A 21071-nucleotide genomic window follows, 5' to 3' on the forward strand; every position below is an offset into this window, starting at 1 on the left:
TTTGGTTCTATCCTAGGTCTCTGGGCCATGCAGTCTTTGGTTACTGGCACTCCCAACAATGTCAAGGGTGGACTCAGTTTCCTGGCATGTGTTTGAGGCTGGAATAGTCATTGGTTGGCCTATTCTATAATCTCTACAGGTCAGAGCTGCACAGGGCTGGAGTCACTACCCTACCCACTAGGTTTTGCTTTCTTTTTTTTTTTTTTTTTTCTCTTGCGGCCCCTCTGCAAACAACTCTGTAGGCATCTTGGCTCCAAATGCCACAGGAATTAGTCACTTTTGCATGTTCCCTTGTGCAGATGGCTGGCTCTTTGCCTTCTTTATTCCTGGTGGGTTGTGACCTTTCCTGGACCCCTTTTTGCCCTATTGCCACACTAGATAGCTGCCTTGAAGACCCACTTGGGGGCTTCTACTGTTCTATGCAGAGCCCCCAGCCACTAGAAAACTTCTTACCTCTAGGGACCCTCAGACTGAAAGGACAAAACTCCTATCTCCACCCCATCTTTATCACTTCTGCTCTCTGCCCAACCATATTACTTCCTGTTTCCTCCTCCCAAATGCAGGGATTAAAGGCATATGCCACTGCCAACTGGTGCCTAATTCACTTTCTATTATAACTTGTATAACCAAAATTATCTTTTTATGTCTCTCAACCTTATACACTTTACAATTCTTTAGTAAATTTCTTTTCTGAATCTGGAAACAAGGAAAACTATAACTACAAAGTATTCAACCCCCTTAGAGACCCAAGAAAGAAAAATTATCTGAGTAAGGAGGAAGTGCAAGCAAATGACTTCCAAAAAATGTGAGAAATGACAGAAACATCTAGCTGTCTGTACAGTCACTCAAGATTCCTCTGTAACATTGGGGCATTGGTCTCCTGCCTACAAGTATAGAATATCTGACAGACTGTTTCATGAAGTAGATTTTTGAAGAACTGCGCTGCCTGGTCTTGGCAAGGTTTAGCACTCCCTTTCTTTCTTCCTTCCTTCCTTCCTTCCTTCCTTCCTTCCTTCCTTCCTTCCTTTATTTCTTCCTTCCTTTCTTCTTTTTTCTTTCCTTCTTTCTTTCTTTCTTTCTTTCTTTCTTTCTTTCTTTCTTTCTTTCTTTCTTTCTTTCTTTCTTTCGTTGTTTGTTTGTTTTTGTTTTTCAAGACAGGGTTTCTCTGTGTAGCTTTGTGCCTTTCCTGGATCTTGCTCTGTAGACCAGGCTGGCCTCGAACTCACAAAGATCCACCTTCCTCTGCCTCCCAAGTGCTGGGATTAAAGGTGTGCGCCACAACTGCATGGCAGCAGTCCCTTTCTTATGTGTCCTGCTTGTCCAATTTGGATAGCACACTGTCAGAAGTTGAGGCAAGGGCACTTTCTTTGCCTACATGGCTAGCTTTTGCCATAAAGAAAACAAACTCCAAATGGAGTTTCTTCCATGCCCATTTTCCCTGAAATAGATTGGTGCTGCCAGGAGCAGATGTTTCTCATTGTCATAAAAATCTTAAGTTATTAAAATATTATAAATGCCATATTCAGTAGGTCTTTGAAATGTTTGATGGCCACTTTTCTATCTGAAATATATCTCTGCATACCTAGAAAATCTAACAAACATGACAATAATTTTGACTATTAAGATGACTATTAAGTTATATTTCTTAATTATATATTGCATTTTTAAATGAGCTACATAAACATAATACCCTAAAAAAGAGTAGATATAATCATACAGTATAATAAAGTTAACTTTAAATTTGTATCAATAAACCAAAAATCTATACTAATGTAAAATATATAAGATTAATAGTTGTTTTTTGGATTAAAGTAGATTCAATAATCTACCCTTTTTTTCCTATCATTTCTATATACCCACTTTTCTTTTCAGAACAAGATCCCTGAATCTAATCTCCTTTGTTTAGCTTTTTCCATGACCATTATCCATAGCAGCTTATAACCAAACCCCTAAATGATGACAGACATTCATAATTTATTTTTGGGAATGTGGACACAGTTCTCTAGACTACTTCCTTCTAATTGGGGGTGTTAATAATCTTTGGGAGACTCTGAGAAAATTTAAGATTATAGTCAAGTACTGACTGGAATAGTATGTGAGGCTGGATCATCTCAGCCAGCGGCCTTGAAGCTGTTCTGGATTCAGAACTCAGAGGAAACTGCAATAGAGGTACTCTGAAATGTTGGATCATCTGAGCCATCTGTTCCTATAGGAGATTTTTAAGGGGATCTTCCTCAATCAAATCTAATTTTTCTTAATACAAAATGAATCTACAACCCCTCATTTCCTGTTGAAATAAAAGCATAGTCTTCTCCAAAGCAACCTATCTTTTGACTTAAATTTTGAAATAAACATATTTTTCAAAATATATAGGTTGGATTAATCCAGCAACATTTATAATCAAATGTTTCTTAACAGTTGCTGCTCCTTCCTCAGCTATCAAACAATTCAAAGACACCACAATAACATACAGTATCCAGACTCTGCGTATTTTCCATCTTTACATGGCTTTTCCTAAATATTGCTTTCCTCCCTTTTTAAGGACTTTATTGTTTTAAAATTATATATTTCTTTTTTATGTTTGTCTATACCTTCTCTTTTCTCTCTGAAGCTTCCATATATTTTTTAACACACTTGTTATTTTTTTGTCTGAATCTGTCTTTACTACATATCTCTATCTCTATCTTTTTCTGACCACTTGAACATTTAATCTGTTAAGCAGACCTGGCTAGGATTAAAACTGCTGACTTCACTTCATTTCTTGGTTTTCTGAGAGTCTAGATTCATGGTTGTGTACTGGTGGGAGTCATGTGTATTGCCCCCAACTCCTCATAAACTCCATTTAAGTTTTTGGTAGCAGGGCCTCTCAAGAGAGCTGCACAGGTTTTGCCACTAACTCTTAGTCAGGAAACCATCTTTTAAAGGAGCTGCACATCTGTTTGCTGCCAGCAAACAAAGTCTACTCATGAAAAAGCTGCTACCAAAAAGCCATGCTTGTTTCTGTTCTTTTGTGTGCTGAGAATCCATTTTTTAAAGCTTTCTTAGGTTTTATATGTAAATTCTTACCAAACTTTTGTGTGCCACATGTAGGTGGAAGTTTCTGTGTCTAGCCAGCAACTCCCAAATAACTGGCATCCTTTTTCCAAATAATTGACTCTAAGGCTTAATATTACTTATAAATGTATGGCCTAGCTCTGATGTTTAAATTAACCCATAATTCTTATCTATGTTTAACCATGTGGCTTGGTACCTTTTCTCAGCACAACACTCTCATCTTGCTTCTCTGTGGCTGGCTGGTGACTACTCATCCCTCCCTTCTTCCCAGAATTCTCCTAGTCTGTTCTCCTGGCCTATACTTCCTGCCTGGCTACTGGCCAATCAGTGTTTTATTAAACCAATTTGAGTGACAAATCTTTACAGTGTACAAGAGCATTATCCCACAGCACTCTCAACCACACTTACTCCAGCACATCCCATAGGCAGGGCAAACTGTATGTCGAAGGTCATGTGACTGAGTTGGTGTCACAAATCCCTCCACTTGAAGTCTTACCTGATTACAGCAGATGGCCAGTTCAGCCTAACTATCCACTATTGCTTAGAGTATTATCTTGGGTTTTTCTCGTAGATTCCCTTTTCAGTCATCTCTTTCAGAATTCTCCCCTTTCATCCCTCCCAATCTGATCTCTCATGGTTCCATTCCCTCCTGATTCCAGGCCACCCACAAAATCTCTTCTATTTCCCTTTCTCACGGAGATCCAAACATCGCCTCTTGAGTCTTCCTTGTTACCTAGCCTCTCTAGGTCTGTGGATTGTAGCTTGGTTATCCTTTACCTTACAGATAATATTCACTTATAAGTGAGTAAATACCATGTTTGCCTTCTCAGTCTGGGTTGTTTCATTCAGATGATTTTTTTCTAATTTCATCCATTTTTCTGGTGTCCTTGTTTTTAGCACTTGAGTCTTAGGAGCTAATACCCCATTGTATAAATAGACCGCATTTTCTTTATCCATTCCTTAGTTGAGGGACAACTAGATTATTTACAAGTTCTGGCTATTATAAACAAAGCTGCTATGAACATAGTTGACGAAGTGTCCTTGTGGCATGATTGAGTATCTTTTGAGCATATGCCCAAGAGTGGTATAGCAAGATCTTGGGGTAGATTGATTCCCAATTTTCTGAGAAACTGCTAAATTGATTTCCATAATGACTGTACAAGTTTATACACCCACGAGCAATGGAGGAATGTTCCATTTGCTCTACATCCTCTCTAGCATGAGCTGTCATTTGTGTGGATACCTTTACAGAAAACCATAGCCAATGAAAATACAAAGTTGTGGAATCCAGTCCCAATGGATATCTCTGCAGCCCCAACACCTAAGGCTCATGGAACATTTCAGAAGGTTGGGCAGAAAGATTGTAAGTGCCAGAGGAATAGGGAATTTGCTGTGAAATTGTAACTCCTAGTATTGACAGAAGTTATCCCATAAAGTCTCACCTACTTGACTGCCTAAAGACCTCAACAAGAACAACAACAGACTTCCTAAAGTGGATGGTGGATAGCTTTATTCTTTTACAAGTGTGTATCCATTACTTTCAACACTTTTACTTTAAAAGGTAGTCTACTTTCTATGATTTTAGTACATTTATGGAGACTTGTGGCTATAGATGTGTCCATTTATATCTAGGGCCTCTATCCTGGCCTACTTCCTTGTGTGTCCAGATTTTTTTAATTTATTAAAAGCATATTTGATATGTTTATTTATTTATATATTTGTGTGTGTGTGTGTGTGTGTGTGTGTGTGTGTGTGTGTGTCCCTATGATGTATGTGGGTGTCAGGGAACAACCTGAGGAAGTCAATTCTCTCCTCCAACTATGTGGGTTCCAGGAATCAAATTCAGATCTTTGAGAAAGAGAGTGGGTACCTTTCTCAGGTACAGCACTGAGACATCTTGTTCCTATTGTATCTTTTTTTTAAGGTAAATACCACACTCATTTTGTAGAAGATTTAGGTTTTTAATTTTTTGATAGAGGTTCTATGGATATGTCCATATCCACAGTATTAAATCTGATATAAGTTCATGGCCATGACAAATGTGCTTGTCTTCTAGTATCTCTTGGCTTTCTTTGGTCCATGATTTTTTATTTTAGAGAACTTTCACCTCCTTAGCTAGGGTTATTTCTTGGTAATTACTTTTCATATTCTGTTGAATGATATTGTTCTCTTGATTATATCTTGCTTATCACATTTGCTATAGCAAAAAGAAAAGCTGTTGATTATCTTGTATGTTAATTTTTGTTTCTGAGTACTTTACTGCAAATTTTTATTTAGTCTTAGAATTCTTTCCTTGAGTCATTAGCTCCTTTGAAATGTAAGTTCAGAACAGACATAAAAAATAAATTGAATTCTTCCTATCCTATATGTATCCTCTTTATTTCTTTCTCTTTATTGTTCTTGCTAAGACTTTAAGCAGTATATTAAGTGAGAATGGTGAGAATAGATAACTACATTTTGATTTCAAAAGGAAAGTCATTAGTTCTTTTCCTGTTCAGTATAATGTCAGCATAGTTTTATTGTATATTGCCTTCAAATTAGGTATAGGTATGATTTTGCTATGCTTAGTTTTAGTACTTTCATTATGAAGGGAGATTCGTATTTATCTGCATCAAATGAGATAATCCAGTGACTTACATTGTTTCTATTTATGTGTTCTAATACATTTACTGCTTTGCATATGTTGAAATATCACCAGTGTCAAATACGTCCAATCATTGTGTGTCATTTGTGTGTATATTAAATGTGTACTTATATATGTGTGTAGATATGTGGGAGGAAACAGGAATATGCATGCCAATAATTGTATCTGAATGCCAGAAGACAAATTTGAGTGTTTGTCTTGGTTTTTCATATTGTTTGAAATAGTGTCTTTTCTTTTCTTTCTTTCTTTTTTTTTTTTTTTATTTACACCACTGCTTTCTCCAGGATAACTTGTCCCTGAGCTTCCAGGAATTCCCTGTCTCCACTTCCCGTCTTGTTTCAGTAGCACTGAGAAACCAGACACATTCTACTATGCCTGGCTTTCCATGGAGTCTGGAAATTATAGTCCGGTCCTCATACTTGCATGGAAAGAATTTTACCTACTGATCATAGCCCTGTACCCATTAAAATTAACTTTGACATATAGTTTTATATAGCAAAGCTTTAATTACAGAAAGGAATACTACTGAAGAAATATATATTTAAATTTCCTAGCATCATCTTTTCTTTGCTAATTGTTTTGATATACTGGCATTTATCAAGTTTACTTTGATAATTTTCAACTTCAAATTGAACATTGTTACATGCATTTGGATTTAGAATACCATCATTCCATTTCCTGTCCCATTTCAACCTGACCAAGTTAAAGATCCATTTAAATAAGTCTGAGAAAATTTGAGAGCTTTTCCCACAACGTTCTTTAAATTGCTGTGGCATACCAAGTAAAATATAGCACTTGCATTGATCACCATCAATAAAATCAGACTTGAATAGCCCAGTGAACTGTTGTGTGGTAAAAGTCAGTCTTGTTTTTTAAGCATAAATGAGCTTTCAACTTTTTCAAACTTTTGGGACAAACCTCTTTAATGCATTTCTCTGCCAAATTGGTGCTGTTCCTGATTTATTTATTTATTTTTAAAATATATTTACTTATTAATTTTTTTTTTATTTTGCATATCCACCCCAGTTCCCCCTCCCTCCCCTTCTCCCACCTCCTCACCTCCCTCCCACTCTACTCCCATCCACTCCTCAGAGTGCGTAAGGCCTCCCACAATAGTCAATAAAGTCTGGCATACCAAGTTGAAGGAGAGCCTAGCCCCTCCCCATTGTATCAAGGTTGAGCAAGATATCCCAACACAGGGAATGGGCTCCAAAAAAGCCAGTTCATGCACCTGGGATAAGTCCTGGTCCTACTGCCAGGGACCCCACAAACAGATCAAGCCACACAACTGTCACCCACATTCAGCAGGCCTAGTTCAGTCCCATGCAGGTTCCTGGGCTGTCATTCCAGAAAACCCACAGAGACAGCTGACCAGTACTGATTTATTTATTTTTTTAACATCTACACATATATGTTGCAAACCCATCATGTTTTTGAACATAGTAACAATGATTTTGGAAACTGACTTAGGGTCAGAAAAATAATATATAGTTTAAAATGATTAGCACTATTCTATTGTGGCCTTTAATTTCATGTCAATTATGTTATCATTAAAAACTACTCTCCTTTAAAACAATTAGTTCTTTGAGAATTACATGTATTAGCTCTTTGAGAAATCTGACTGCTATTCACCTCCCTATTGTTCTCCAAACTTCCTAACCCCCAAAATGTTCCCTTAGTACTTTCCTGGTTTCTTCAGATAACTTATATATGGCAAGCTATATACTCTTATCAGAAGATTTAGTGCTATGAGCTTCTGATGAGAGAGAACTTCATCATTTGTTTTTCTGGCTCTGGGTTAACTCACTCAATATCATCTTTTCTAGTTCTATCCATTTACACGTGAAGTTCATGATTTCATTTTTCTTTACAGCTTAACAGAATTGTGTAGTGTATATGTACTGCAGTTTCACTATTACCTGTTGGTTGAGATTGAAGAACATTTAGGTTGTTTTCACTTCCTAGCCATTGTGAATAGAGTAGTAATGAATATGGTTGAGCAAGTAGTTGTGGAATGAATGTTTACTCCTTTGGGTATATGTCATGGACCTGAATGATGGAAAGGGTCATGTGGTAGATTTTTTTTTTTTTTTTTACCTTTTTTAGGATTCTACACATGCACTAAGGACAGGTCCCATTCCCACAGCCTGGGTGCCTCCCAAACAGTTCAAGCTATTCAATTGTCTCACTTATCCAGAGGGCCTGATACAGCTGGGGGCTCCACAGCCTTTGGTTCATAATTCATGTGCTTCCATTCATTTGGCTATTTGTCCCTGTGCCTCTCCAGTCTTGGTCTCAACAATTCATGCTCTTACAGTCCCTCCTCTTTCTGGATGATTGGACTCCTGGAGCTCCACCTGGGGCCGGGCCAAGGATCTCTGCATCCACTTTCATCAGTTATTGGATGAGAGTTCCAGCAAGATAGTTAGGGTGTTTGGCCATCTGATCACCAGACTAGGTCAGATCATGATTTCTCTCGACCACTGCCAGCTCTACAAAGGATGTATCATTACGGATTTCTGGGGACCTCTCCAGCACTTGGCCTATTCCTGTACTCATGTAGTCATCACTTATCATGTTCTTTTATTCCTTTTTCTCCCATTCTGTTCTTGATTCAGCTGGGATCTCCTGCTCCCCTAAGCTTTCTTTCCCTCAAAACTTGCCCTTCATTACTCCCACTGTTGTCCAAGTTGTTCATGTAGATCTCATCCATTTCTCTGTCATTGGGCAATCCCTGTGACTTTCCTAGGGTCCTGTTTTCTAGGTAGCCTCCCTGGAGTTGTGTAGCAGTCTAGTCATCGTTGTTTTACATCTAGTATCCTACTATGAGTGAGTACATATCATGTTCATCCTTCTGAGTCTGGGTTACCTCACTCAGGATGATTTTTTCTAGATCCATCCATTTGCCTGCAAACCTCATGATGTCATTGTTTTTCTCTGCTGAGTAGTACTCCATTGTGTATATATACTATATTTTCTTTATCCATTCTTCAGTTGACGTGTGTCTAGGTTGTTTCCAGGTTCTGGCTATTACAAACAATGCTGATATGAACATAGCTGAGCAAATGCCCTTGTAGTATGATTGAGCATTCCTTGGGTATATGCCCAAGAGTGCTACAGCTGGGTCTTGGGGAAGATGGATTCCCAATTTTCTAAGGAAGCACCATATTGATTTCCAAAGTGGCTGTACAAGCTCACATTTCCACCAGCAGTGGAGGAGAGTTCCCCTTGTTCCACATCCTCTCCAGCATAAGCTGTCTTGTGTGTTTTTGATCTTAGCCATTCTGAGAGGTGTAAGGTAGTATCTCAGAGTTGTTTTGATTTGTATTTCCCGGATATTTAGGAATGTTGAGCAATTCCTTAAATGTCTTTCAGCAATTTGCACTTCCTCTGTTGAGAATTCTCTGTTTAGTTCTATAGCCCATTACTTTATTGGACTGTTGGGCATTTTGATGTCTAATTTCTTGAGTTAGTTTGGATAAGGGCTTGTCTATCTTGTTGATCTTCTCAAAGAATGAACTCTTTGTTTCATTAACCCATTGTATTATTCTCTTTATTTCTATTTTATTGATTTCAGCACTCAATTTGATAATTTCCTGGTGTCTGTTCCTCCTGCGAGACTTTGCTTCTTCCTGTTCAAGGGCTTTGAGGTGTGTTGTCAAGTCACTAGCATGAGATTTCTCCAGCTTCTTTACATGGGCATTTAGTGCTATGAATTTCCCTCTTAGCACTGCATTCATAGTGTCCCATAAATTTGGGTATGTGGTGTATTCATTTTCATTGATCTCTAGGAAGTCTTTAATTACTTTCTGTATTTCTTCCTTAACCCATTGGTGATTCAGTTGAGCATTATTAAGTTTCCATGAATGAAATTGTAGGATTTCTGTAGTTTTTTTGTTGTTGAAATATAACTTTAAACCATGGTGGTCCGATAGAACACAGGAGGTTATTCCAATTGTTTTCTATCTGTTGAGATTTTCTTTGTGGCCAAGTATGTGGTCGATTTTAGAGAAGGATCTATGGGGTGCTGAGAAGAAGGTACATTCTCTTTTGTTTGGGTGGAATGTTCTGTAGATATCGATTAAGTCCATTTGAACCATAACATCAGTTAAGACTATTATGTCTCTGTTAAGTTTCAATTTGGCCAATCTGTCCAGAGGTGAAAGTGGGGTGTTGAAGTCTCTCACTATTAATGTGTGGGATTTTATATGTGATTTAAGCTTTAGTAATGTTTCTTTTACATATGTGAGTGCCCTTGTGTTTGGGGCATAAATGTTCAGAATTGAGACTTCATCTTGGTGGATCTTTCCTGTGATGAGTATGTAATGTCCTTCATGATCTCTTCTGATTGATTTTAGTTTGAAGTCTATTTTTCTGGATATTAGGATAGCTACACCAGCTTGCTTCTTAAGACCATTTGACTGGAAAGTCTTTTCCCAGCCTTTTATTCTTAGGAGGTGTCTGTCTTTGAATTTGAGGTGTGTTTCTTTTATGCAGCAGAAAGATGGGTCCTGTTTTCGCATACATTCTGTTAGTCTGTGTCTTTTTATAGGTGAATTAAGTCCATTGGTATTAAGGGATATTAATGACCAGTGATTAGTTCATTCCTGTTATTATTTTTATTTTTTTGGTGGTAGTGTGTGTGTACTTCTGTTCTTTGGGGTTTACTGCTGTGGTGTTATCTATTGCCTGTGTTTTCATGGGTGTATCTGCCTTCCTTAGGTTGGAATTTTCTTTCTAGTGCTTTCTGTAGGGCTGGGTTTGTGGATAAGTATTGTTTAAATCTGGTTTTGTCTTGGAAGGTCTCGACAGTGGGAGTAATGAAGGGTTAGGTTTGAGGGAAAGAAAGCTAAGGAGAGAAGGAGATCCCAGCAGGATCAAGAACAGAAAGGGAGAACAAGGAATGACAGACCATGATAAATGAAGACCACATGAGAACAGGAATAGGCCGAGTGCTGGGGAGGTCCCCAGAAATCCACAATGATACATCCTCTGTAGACTGCTGGCCATGGTCGAGAGAAAGCCTGGTGATCAGATTGCCAAATACCCTCACTATCTTGCTGGAACTCTCATCCAATAACTGATAGAAGTGGATGCAGAGATCATCTGCCAGGTCCCAGGTGGAGCTCCAGGAGTCCAATTATCCAGAAAGAGGAGGGACTGTAAGAGCATGAATTGTTGAGACCAAGATTGGAAAAAGTACAGAGACAAATAGCCAAACGAATGGAAGCACATGAATGATGAACCCAAAGCTGTGGAGCCCTCAGCTGGATCAGGCCCTCTGGATAAGTGAGACAACTGAATAGCTTGAACTGCTTGGGAGGCACCCAGGCTGTGTGACCAGGACCTGTCCTTAGTGCATGAGCTGGCTGTTTGGAACCTTGGGCTTACACAGGGACACTTTGCTCAGCCTGGAAGGAGGTGACTGGACCTGCCTGTACTGAATCCACCAGGGTTAAATGAATCCCCAGGGGAGTCTTGGCCCTGGAGGATATGGGAATGGAGGTGAGGGGATGGGGAGAGGATGGGGGAACCTATGGCTGATGTGTAGAATTAAAACACAAATATACTACTACTACTACTACTACTACTACTACTACTAATAATAATAATAATAATAATACAGCTGATTTCTCAATGGAATCTGTGATATCCAGAAGGTCTGTAGCAATGCATGCCACATCCTAAAGACAGTGAAGGCCAGTCTCACCTAATTTGACCAGCAAAACTTTCTGCTATAATTGAAGGTGGAAGAAAAAAAAAAACTTTCCCTGACATAAACAGCCTCAAAAAGTACATGTCTCTAGTTTTTAATGCTGTTTATAAAATACCATGAACAAAACCTCAGTCAACTTCAAAACTCTCAAACATGACACTATTTAGCTATGATATTTATTTCTCTCAAAGTTAACATTTCTTGTGTAAGTTAAAAATGTTTTTCTTAAAATAAATGCACAGAAATATTATGACTTGCACCTAGCAGCACACTACTTCAATCTGTGGTACAGATGAATACTTATCAAAACTTTCTGACATGGAAACATCACTGTTCACCAACTTGTCCTATTAGGTTTATAACATTTCCAACATCCAACTTTAACAGAATGCTTTACTTAGTCTCACTACTTTGAAATCTCCCTTGATATGTGAGAGATTATGTGTATTCATTGTCTTTAGCATCCTCGACACTTTTAAAGACCAGTAGTTAAATATTTTGTTTGATATGCCTCAATTTTGCCCTTTCTGAATACAGTTCATAATTAGACTCAAGCAAGGTTCTTAGAGACAATCTTTTTCACTCTAGGTATAATGTAGTATCAGTCTAGTTTATAAAGGATACTTGCTTAAGTGTTGTGCTGTAGAATGTCTTTCTTTATGCTGTGAATATGTGTTGCTCTGATTGGTTGATAAATAAAGCTGTTTGGCCAATGGTGAGGCAGAATGAGGTTAGGTGGTACATTCCAACTGGAGAGAGAGGAAGAAGAAAGGCAGAGGAGAGGAGATGCCAGCTGCTACCAAAAGAACAACAACATGCCAGTAGACTAGTAAGCTACAGAACATGTGGAAAAACATAGGTTAAGAATTATGGGTTAATTTAAGTGTAAGTGCATGCCAATATTATGCCTGAGCTAATGACCAAGCAGTTATAATTAATATAAGCTTTTGAGTAATTATTTGAGTAATTATTTGATATGGATCCATGGGGGATGGGCAGGACCAGAGAAAACTTCTGGCTACAGTGTTGGTTTCATAATTGGTCCATTCCAAAGTTGGTATTTTTTTCATTTGTATGCACTGTTGGTTTTGATATAAAGATTGTATATAAAATAACAAACCAGAAAAGCAATGTTTTTTTTCCTATTTTTTCAGTAAATGATATAAATTTTATATTATTTCTTTATTAAGTATTTGGTAGAATTTACCAATAAAATAACTTTGGAATATGTATTTATTTATTAGGAAGATTGAAAACATCATTAAATATTTACGATAGCTGTAGCAAGGTCACATCATCTATTTCATTGTGAATATGTGTCTATAGTTAGTTACTTTCAGGATACTGAGCAATTTTCATGAGCTGTTGAATTCATGGGTGTACAAGTGTTCTTAAGGCTTCCTTACAGTGTTTCAATTATGATATCAATCATTTGAGTGTCCCATATTTTACTTCTCATTCAATATTTTTGGTGGTTTAGACACCCCATCCATCTAGGCTAGAGACAACTATTGAAGTATAATGATTATTGTTTTTCTATTTCAAAGGTTACTTATTTCTATTCTAGACCTGTGCTTCCTTCTCACTCCATTTGATTCAGATTTTTTCTCTCTCTCATTTCTTTAAAGTAGGAAATTATAGCCTTGTTCTTATTACTACTCAGAATGTTGAATATTGTTTGTATCCTTTAAACATCCACTCAATTTCTAAGTTGTATATTTTTTACTTTCACTAAAATCAATGCATTTAATTTTCCCTGAAGATTCCACTGATTGGGGCTATTTATAATAGTATACCCTTTTAACAGTTCTCTCATATAACATGTGCAGATGAATCTTTTTTTTCTCCAGACTAATGAGAATTCTAATCATTCATATTTATGATGATGATGACCATTGGTCTATATTTCCTTTTTTGTAGTAATTCTGTCTGGTGTGGTTTCACAGTAATAATGTCCCCATGATGAAAATTGGAAATGTTCAATCCTCTTATTTTATTTGATGAATTTAATAAAGGGTGTAGTATTTTTTTCTTAATTTTTTTTTTGTGGAATTCACCAATGGCGTGATTTTTCTTTGACAAGGAGCCTTCTTGCATTGTTGTCAAATGATTACTTTTACTAGTTCATGTTAATTTATGACATATTGAGTTTCTTCATGGAGATTTTATAAATCTATGCAATGTGGTTTGCTTCCATACATGTCTCTGAGATCAATTTGATCTGCAATGCTGCTCAAGTTGACTGTTTCCTAAATGGCTTTTTGTCTATATAATTTGCATATTGTTAATCATGCAGTGTTGAAGTTTCTTAGAGCCAGTGTATTACTGTTTATAATTGTTAATTTTGTTACAATTTCTTTTATGTATTTTGACTCTTTGATATGGGTTTCATATGCATTTATAATTTATATTCCTTACTGCTGACTTGAAATATTGTTTTATCATAACTTTCTAAATATCTATCCATAGCTCTTGGCGTCATGTCTATTTTGTCTCGGTATAGTTACTCACAGCATTACTTGATTGATATTTAAATGTAGTATGTGTTTCCATGTCATCATTTCATACCTACTTTTCTTCTAGAACCTGAAATGAGTCCTTTTACAGAGTGGATTGCTGTTACTTGCTTTTATTCAATTTATTTGGCCATTGTATAGTTTACAATGGTAAATTTGTTCCATTACATTTTAATGAATAAAAATATTCTCTGTCCATTGGTTACCTGAGATCTAGTTATTCTTTAGTTGTCTTTTTCTCTCCATGTACTATATCTTGTTAGTGACTCTTGTTTGTTTTCTGTAGAGCTATGCTTTGATTAATTTTTATTTTCCTTTTTTTGGAGTATGTGTAACTACTAAAGCTTCATTTTGTGATTGTCCTTAGATTTACAACATTAACAGTCTATTTTATGTCAATAACAACTTAACTTCTATTGAAAACATTGTTTGATCTCTTAAATTGTGTTCCTCTCATTTTTCATGTTTTGATACCACCCTTTATATCTTTCTCTGTTTTTTACCCACTAATAAAGTACTATAATTATATTCGTTTGATACTTTGACATTTATCTTTCATATTATCATTATACTCGTTTATACATAGGATTATAAGTTTAGTAACATTGTTGCATTTTTAGTGAGTTTTATATTTTGTTTGTTTACATGTTAATAGTCATTCCATTTAATACTAGATTCTCTTATAAGTCTTTATGATACAGGTTTTAGATGTAGAACTCTCATAGCTTTTGTTTAATTTTTTTTTTTTAATTTTCAAAGGACAGTCTGCTGGTTTCCAGACTCTTGATGATAGGGTTTTTCTTCTTTTTGTTGTTGTTGTTTTCTTTTTTAAATTTTATGTTTATTTACTTTTTCATTTTTACATCCCAACCAAAGTCACCCCTCCTGCCCACATCCCAGGCCCCATTCACTCTTCCTCCACCATTTCTCTTCAGATACAGGTGGGTCTTCCATGGATATCAGCCAGCCATGGTATATCAGGTTGCAGTCAGACTAGGCATCTCCTCTCCTATGAAGGCTGGATGAGGCAATCAGTAGGAGGAAAAGGTTCCAAAAGCAGGTAACATTCAGAGAACCCTCACTGCTGTCAGTATTAGGAGTCTCACAAGAAGACTCAGCTACACAACTGTAACATACATACAGAGGGCATAGGGTTTTTCTTCTTTAAGTTATTTGAGAATATTATTTTATTGTGTCCTTCTGGTAGGGAATTTGTTGAGAACGTGTTTTTACGACCCCTTGTGTGTTACAAGTTTCTTCATACTTGTTGCTTTGAAGATTTTCTCAAAAAAAAATGTTTAACTTGTTATAATTTGATGGTACCATATATTAGTAGTGCTTGAATTGCTATTATAGGAAGAAAGTTGAACTTCACCAATTTGGATGTGTCTATATTTCTTAAGATTCAGGAAGTTTTAGTAGTTACTTTTAAAATAATTTATTGTCTTTATGAACCTCTCATAATTTAACTGTTGCTTTGCTTGATGATGTCCTGTATATTAGTAGAATTTCCTTGTTCTTTTTTATTGATTTCCACCACAGTGGTTAGAGTGTTTATTTAACTGTGAGTAATCAAAATCAGGGTCTTCTTTAGAATACATAAGTTGATCATTTTCTTGCATTTCTCATTCCTTACATGAGTTCAGAGATCCATCTTGTTTTCATTAGCTATTTGTGTTCATTATCTTATTATACTTAATAATTTGCATTACTGTTTTTATATTTGAAACAGTATCCACCTCTTCCAGTCTTCTATTCTTTCTGAATGGTCCTAGGACAGGATAATCACCAGTGAGCTTAGGTAGGTGATTTGAGCCTCTCAGTCTTTTACTATGAATGTCTTTAGTCACTGAACAAGGTGAGATAATTCTAAATTTGCACCATTTCTCTTAGCCCACAATATCCAGACTCTCTGCATGAAATTTCCATTTATTTTATGCAAAACTATCCTTTGAAGTATCAGGGATTAAAATTTTATTTTCATTTCCACAGATTCAAGTCAATGTTCATATATGTTTGTGCATGATGTTCAAACACAGCCTCTTGGTGTATTAAGTCACATGCAAGGAATATGACTTGTTTAATCTATGCATGGGCTGCATTGGGGGGGTGCTGAAGAATGCAAAGTACACTACAATTTGCATGTTTGACCCCATCATAGAACGCATAAAGACATCTGTAGAAACCATTACTTTGTTGAGTTCCTCGCTCAGTGGCTGTGATTACTTACACCTCTTCCTTGTTAGATTCCCCTTGTGACCAGGATAATCAAGTGCTGTACTGTCAGTTTCCTCATAGAAAAACAAAGTGAGAGATAGAGAGGCAAAGGAGACATTATTGATAAAGTGGACATGTATATGGTATTTTCTAATTTTCTCTCTGAAGCATCTATGTCTTTTTTTCTACATGTATGTGTAAGAGGTTATGTGTCTAAAACTGCAACACCAATAGTGTGCTGAGACCTTCCCATTCACAGTACCAAGCATGGGATATTTTACTAAAACTTACTGATCAGGGAGACTTCAGAGGTTTTCAAAATGACACAATATATTGCTATTGCTTTCGGTTACCCACCCCAACTTAATATGAGACAACTTTGCTGAAAACACCACACACTTTGGTTACAAGATGGAGATATCAGTTTCAAACTGACTGAAAAATGTTCTTTCTGCTGGCTATCTTACATAGACAGCACTTGGAAGTGATATCTAAGTGGCTACAGGAGAAAAGGCATTAATGTTCTTAGTCAGTACTGGATGCTGCATGTCACAATATTGACCCATTAGGTAAGATGTGTCAACTGGTGTAATAAAGGCATAATGTGCAGCCAACTGCTTTCTGGTTGGGTTTGATGTCTACTCCACAGGAAAGAATCCATGGCAGTTGCTCTAAATCTCCTCAAAATTTTATGGCTGACAAAACACAGTCCCTGGGGAGGATTCCACTATTGTTTTGTTTTGTTTGTTTGTTTGTTTTTTGTTTTTTGTTTTGTTAAATGACTTATAGTCAAACTGCCTTTTGAATAATTGTTTACACTCAGATAGAAGATACTCTGAATGTCTGTTAGAGAAGCTTATTTTTGATGTGGGTAGAAGTGAAGTCAGAGATCCAAGCTGTCAAAGGGCTGAGAAGAAACCTGCTGCTGAGAGGTCAGCCCTAAATAGACTACCTGTATAAACTTAACTCCAAAGGTAAGGGAAGCTTGTAGGGTGGAAGAAGCAGAAAGAATGCAAGAGCCAAAGAGTGGAAAGGAGTGCTGTGAAATGCTATCTTGTGAACCTTACATGGCTATTACAATTATAAATTATGCTTTCTGTGTTTACCTGCATAAGACTACCACAAGAGTAAGTCATCCACAATTCTAGGATGAATAGAGGAGAAACTCAGGAGACCTTACTCCTCAGAAGATATGGGCAAATTGTCATATTTTGAGAAATGGTCACTTTAAAGTAACTTATGCTCCAGTAGATGGCTTCACATTCATGAACACATGGGTAGCAGTAATTGAACTTAGTGGATTATTATACTCTTTTAAAAAGAAAAAAATATATGAATTTGTCTGGCAGATTTGTTTTGTTATGCAGTTGGATATAGAAGGGAAAAGAGAAACATATATATATACTCTTCTGTAGTCAGATGTTTTCTTTGGCACTGTAAGTCCTGCAGCCATGTATAAAATAATCACTCAGAAGCTTATATTAATTATAACTGTTGTCTACTAGCTCACCCTAATTACTGACTAGTTCTTATTCTTATACTTAAATTAATCCATAATTCTGGTTTTTTTTTTTTTTTTTTTTTTTTTTTTTTGGTTTTTTGAGACAGGGCTTCTCTGTGTAGCTTTGCGCCTTTCCTGGAACTCACTTTGTAGACCAGGCTGGCTTCAAACTCACAGAGATCCACCTGCCTCCCGAGTGCTGGGATTAAAGGTGTGAACCACCACCGCCCGGCTAATCCATAATTCTTAACTATGCAAATATACAGAAAGAAGAAAGGCATAGGGGAGATGCCAACACTGCCAGGAGAAGGAAGATGTTAAAGTACCATTAAGCCACAAGGCCATGTGGCAATTTATAGATGAACAGAAATGGGTTAAGTTATAAGAGCTAGTTAGTGAGAAGCTTGAGCCATAGGACATCCAGTTTGTAAATAATACAAGCCTGTGTGTTTACTGGGGACTAAGCAGCTTCAGAATCTATATAGGAGAGATTTGTCCCGAGGTGGACCTGGCAGGACACAGGAAAACTTTTTCTTTTATGGTGCCATAATTTTTTAATTAAGAAAATTTTCATTCATTTTACACACTGACCAAAGATCCTCTCTTCCCTTCTCCTGCCTCCCCAGCCTCCCTTCCCAACCCATTCCCCCACTCCCTCCCACAAGAAAGCAAGGCCTCCTATGTAGAAGCACAATCAGTAGAGGCAAGTGCAAGCCCTTCCCTATGACTCAAGGCGTCACAAGGTGTCTCATCATAGTTAGTGGGCTCCATAAAGCCTGCTCATGCACCAGAGATACTGCTGATCCTACTACCAGAAGGGCTCCCAAGTAGATGAAGCTACATAACTGTCTCACCATGCAAAGGGCCTAGTCCAGTCCCATGTAGGCTCCACAGCCATTGATCCAACATTCATGAGTTCCCTCTAGTTTAGTTTGGTTGTCCCTGCATATTTCCCCATCATAATCCTGATGCACTTACATATAGAATCCCTCTTCTCTCTCTTTGGATTCCTGGAGGTCTGTCTAGTGATTGGCTGTGGATCTCTGTCTCTGCTTCCATCAGTCATTGGAGAAAAGTTCTGTAATGACAGTTAGGGTATTCACTGGTCTAATCTCTGGGGCAAACCAGCTCAGTTCAAGCACCCTCTCCACTATTGGTAGTAGCCCAGGCTGGGGTCATCCTTAGGGATTCCTGGCAACTTCCCTAGTGCAGGGTTTCTCTCTATCCCCATGATGTCTCTGTCTATCATGGTATCTCTTTCATTGCATTCCCTTCCCTCCCTATTCCAGTTGAACCATCCCATTTCCTTATGTTCTCATACCCTATCACTTACCTTCCATTGCCCACCCCTCATCCCTAGTTTACTCATGGGGATCACATGTTATTTCCCCTTCCCAGGGTGGTCCATGCATCGCCCTTTGGGTCTTCCCTGTTAGTTAGCTTGTCTGGAGTTGTGGGTTGTTGCCTGATTATCCTTTGCTTTATATCTAGTATCCACTTATGAGTGGATACATACCATGTTTGTCCTTTTGAGTCTGGGTTACTTCCAACTTGACCATCCCATTCCCTTATGTTATCATCCTCCTTTACCCTCAATTGCCCACCCCTCATCCCCATTTCAATCATGGCAATCTCATCTATTCCCCCTTTGCAGGGCAATTCATGCATCCCTCTTTGGGTCTTCCTTGTTAGCTAGCTTCTCTGGAGTTGTGGGTTGTTGTCTGGTTATCCTTTGCTTAACTTCTAGTATCCACTTTTGAGTGGGTACATACCATGATTGTCCTTCTGAGTCTGGGTTACCTCACTCAGGATACTTTCTAGTTCCATCCATTTGCCTACAAATTTCATGATGTCATTGTTTTTCTCTGCTTAGTAGTACTCCATTGTGTATATGTACTTCATTTTCTTAATTCATTCTTCAGTTAAGGGGCATCTAGGTTGTTTCATGTTACTTTGAACATAGTTGAGCATGTGTCCTTGTGATATGACTGAGTATTCCTTGAGTATATGCTCAAGATTGGTACAGTTGAGTCTTGAGAAAGATTCATTCCCAATTTTCTGAGAAATCAACATACTGATTTCTAAAGTGGCTGTACCAGTTTGCACTCCCACCAACAGTGGAGGCATGTTCTCCTTGCTCCACATCCTCTCCAACATAAGCTGTCTGAGGTGCTTTTGTTCTTAGCCATTCTGACAGGTGTAAGATGGTATCTCAAAGTCATTTTGATTTACATCTCCCTGATAATTAAGGATGCTGAGCAATTCCTTAAATGTGTTTTGGCCAATTAAAATTCTCCCTTTGAGAATTCTATGTTTAGCTCTATAGCCAATTTTTTAAATTTGGTTGTTTGTTATTTTGATGTCTAGTTTCTTGAGTTCTTTATATAATTTGGAGATTAGCCCTCTGTCAGATGTGTGGTTGATGAAAATCTTTTCCCATTATGTAGACTGTCATTTTGTCTTATTTACTGTGTCCTTTGCCTTACAGAAGCTTCTCAGTTTCAGGAGCTCCCATTTATTAATTGTTGTTCTCAGTGTCTGTGCTACTGGTGTTATATTTAGGAAGTGGTCTCCTGTTCCAATGAATTCAAGACTATTTACTACTTTCTCTCCTATCAGGTTTAGTATAACTAGTTTTATATTGAAGTCTTTGATAGACTTGGACTTGAGTTTTGTGCATGGTGGTAGATATGGATCTATTTGTAATTTTCTACATGTTGACGTCCAGTTATGCCAGCACCATTTGATGAAGGTGTTTTCTTTTTCCATTGTAAAGTTTTGGCTTCTTTGTCAAAAATTAGGTGTTCATAGGTGATGCAGGAAAACTTCTCGCTACTATCTATCTATCTATCTATCTATCTATCTATCTATCTATCTATATGGTTGCATAATAAAATTCTCAAAGAATATATATTCTTTTAAATTTTAAAATACAGAATTCTATCTACTAATAAAAAGAAATTTTGATGTCCAGATCACGTTTATACAGTTTGAATCTTACCCTTTCACCTTGCTGTTTAATATTTGACATTGTAAGCAAGTTGAAGTAGTCTTTGAGTGTTTCAAAGACTAACCCAGACAGTGTCATTCTTTTCTACCTCTGTAGGCAATGTGTCCCATCCTTTTCTGTTTTCTTTGTGTCTTTTGTATTCAGCAAGTAGCATACTTGAATACATTGAATACTTCAATACATGGGGGAGACATTTTATGACCCACTTCTGATGTGGGGTTATAGGTAATTAAATAATCAACATTGGAGGATATTTCATCCAAATATCTTATATCTACTACTGAGATAATCTAATTTTGAAGTTTGTCTAAGTTTCCCATAGAGTATTTAATCATAGAAGTTTTAAGTTTCCTTGGCACTATGTATATGCCATTTAAGGAGATAAATAGGTAGTGTATATCATTTGTAAATTA

This window comes from Onychomys torridus, chromosome 4 (assembly GCF_903995425.1).
Source record: "Onychomys torridus chromosome 4, mOncTor1.1, whole genome shotgun sequence".
In the NCBI taxonomy this organism is placed as follows: Eukaryota; Metazoa; Chordata; class Mammalia; order Rodentia; family Cricetidae; genus Onychomys; species Onychomys torridus.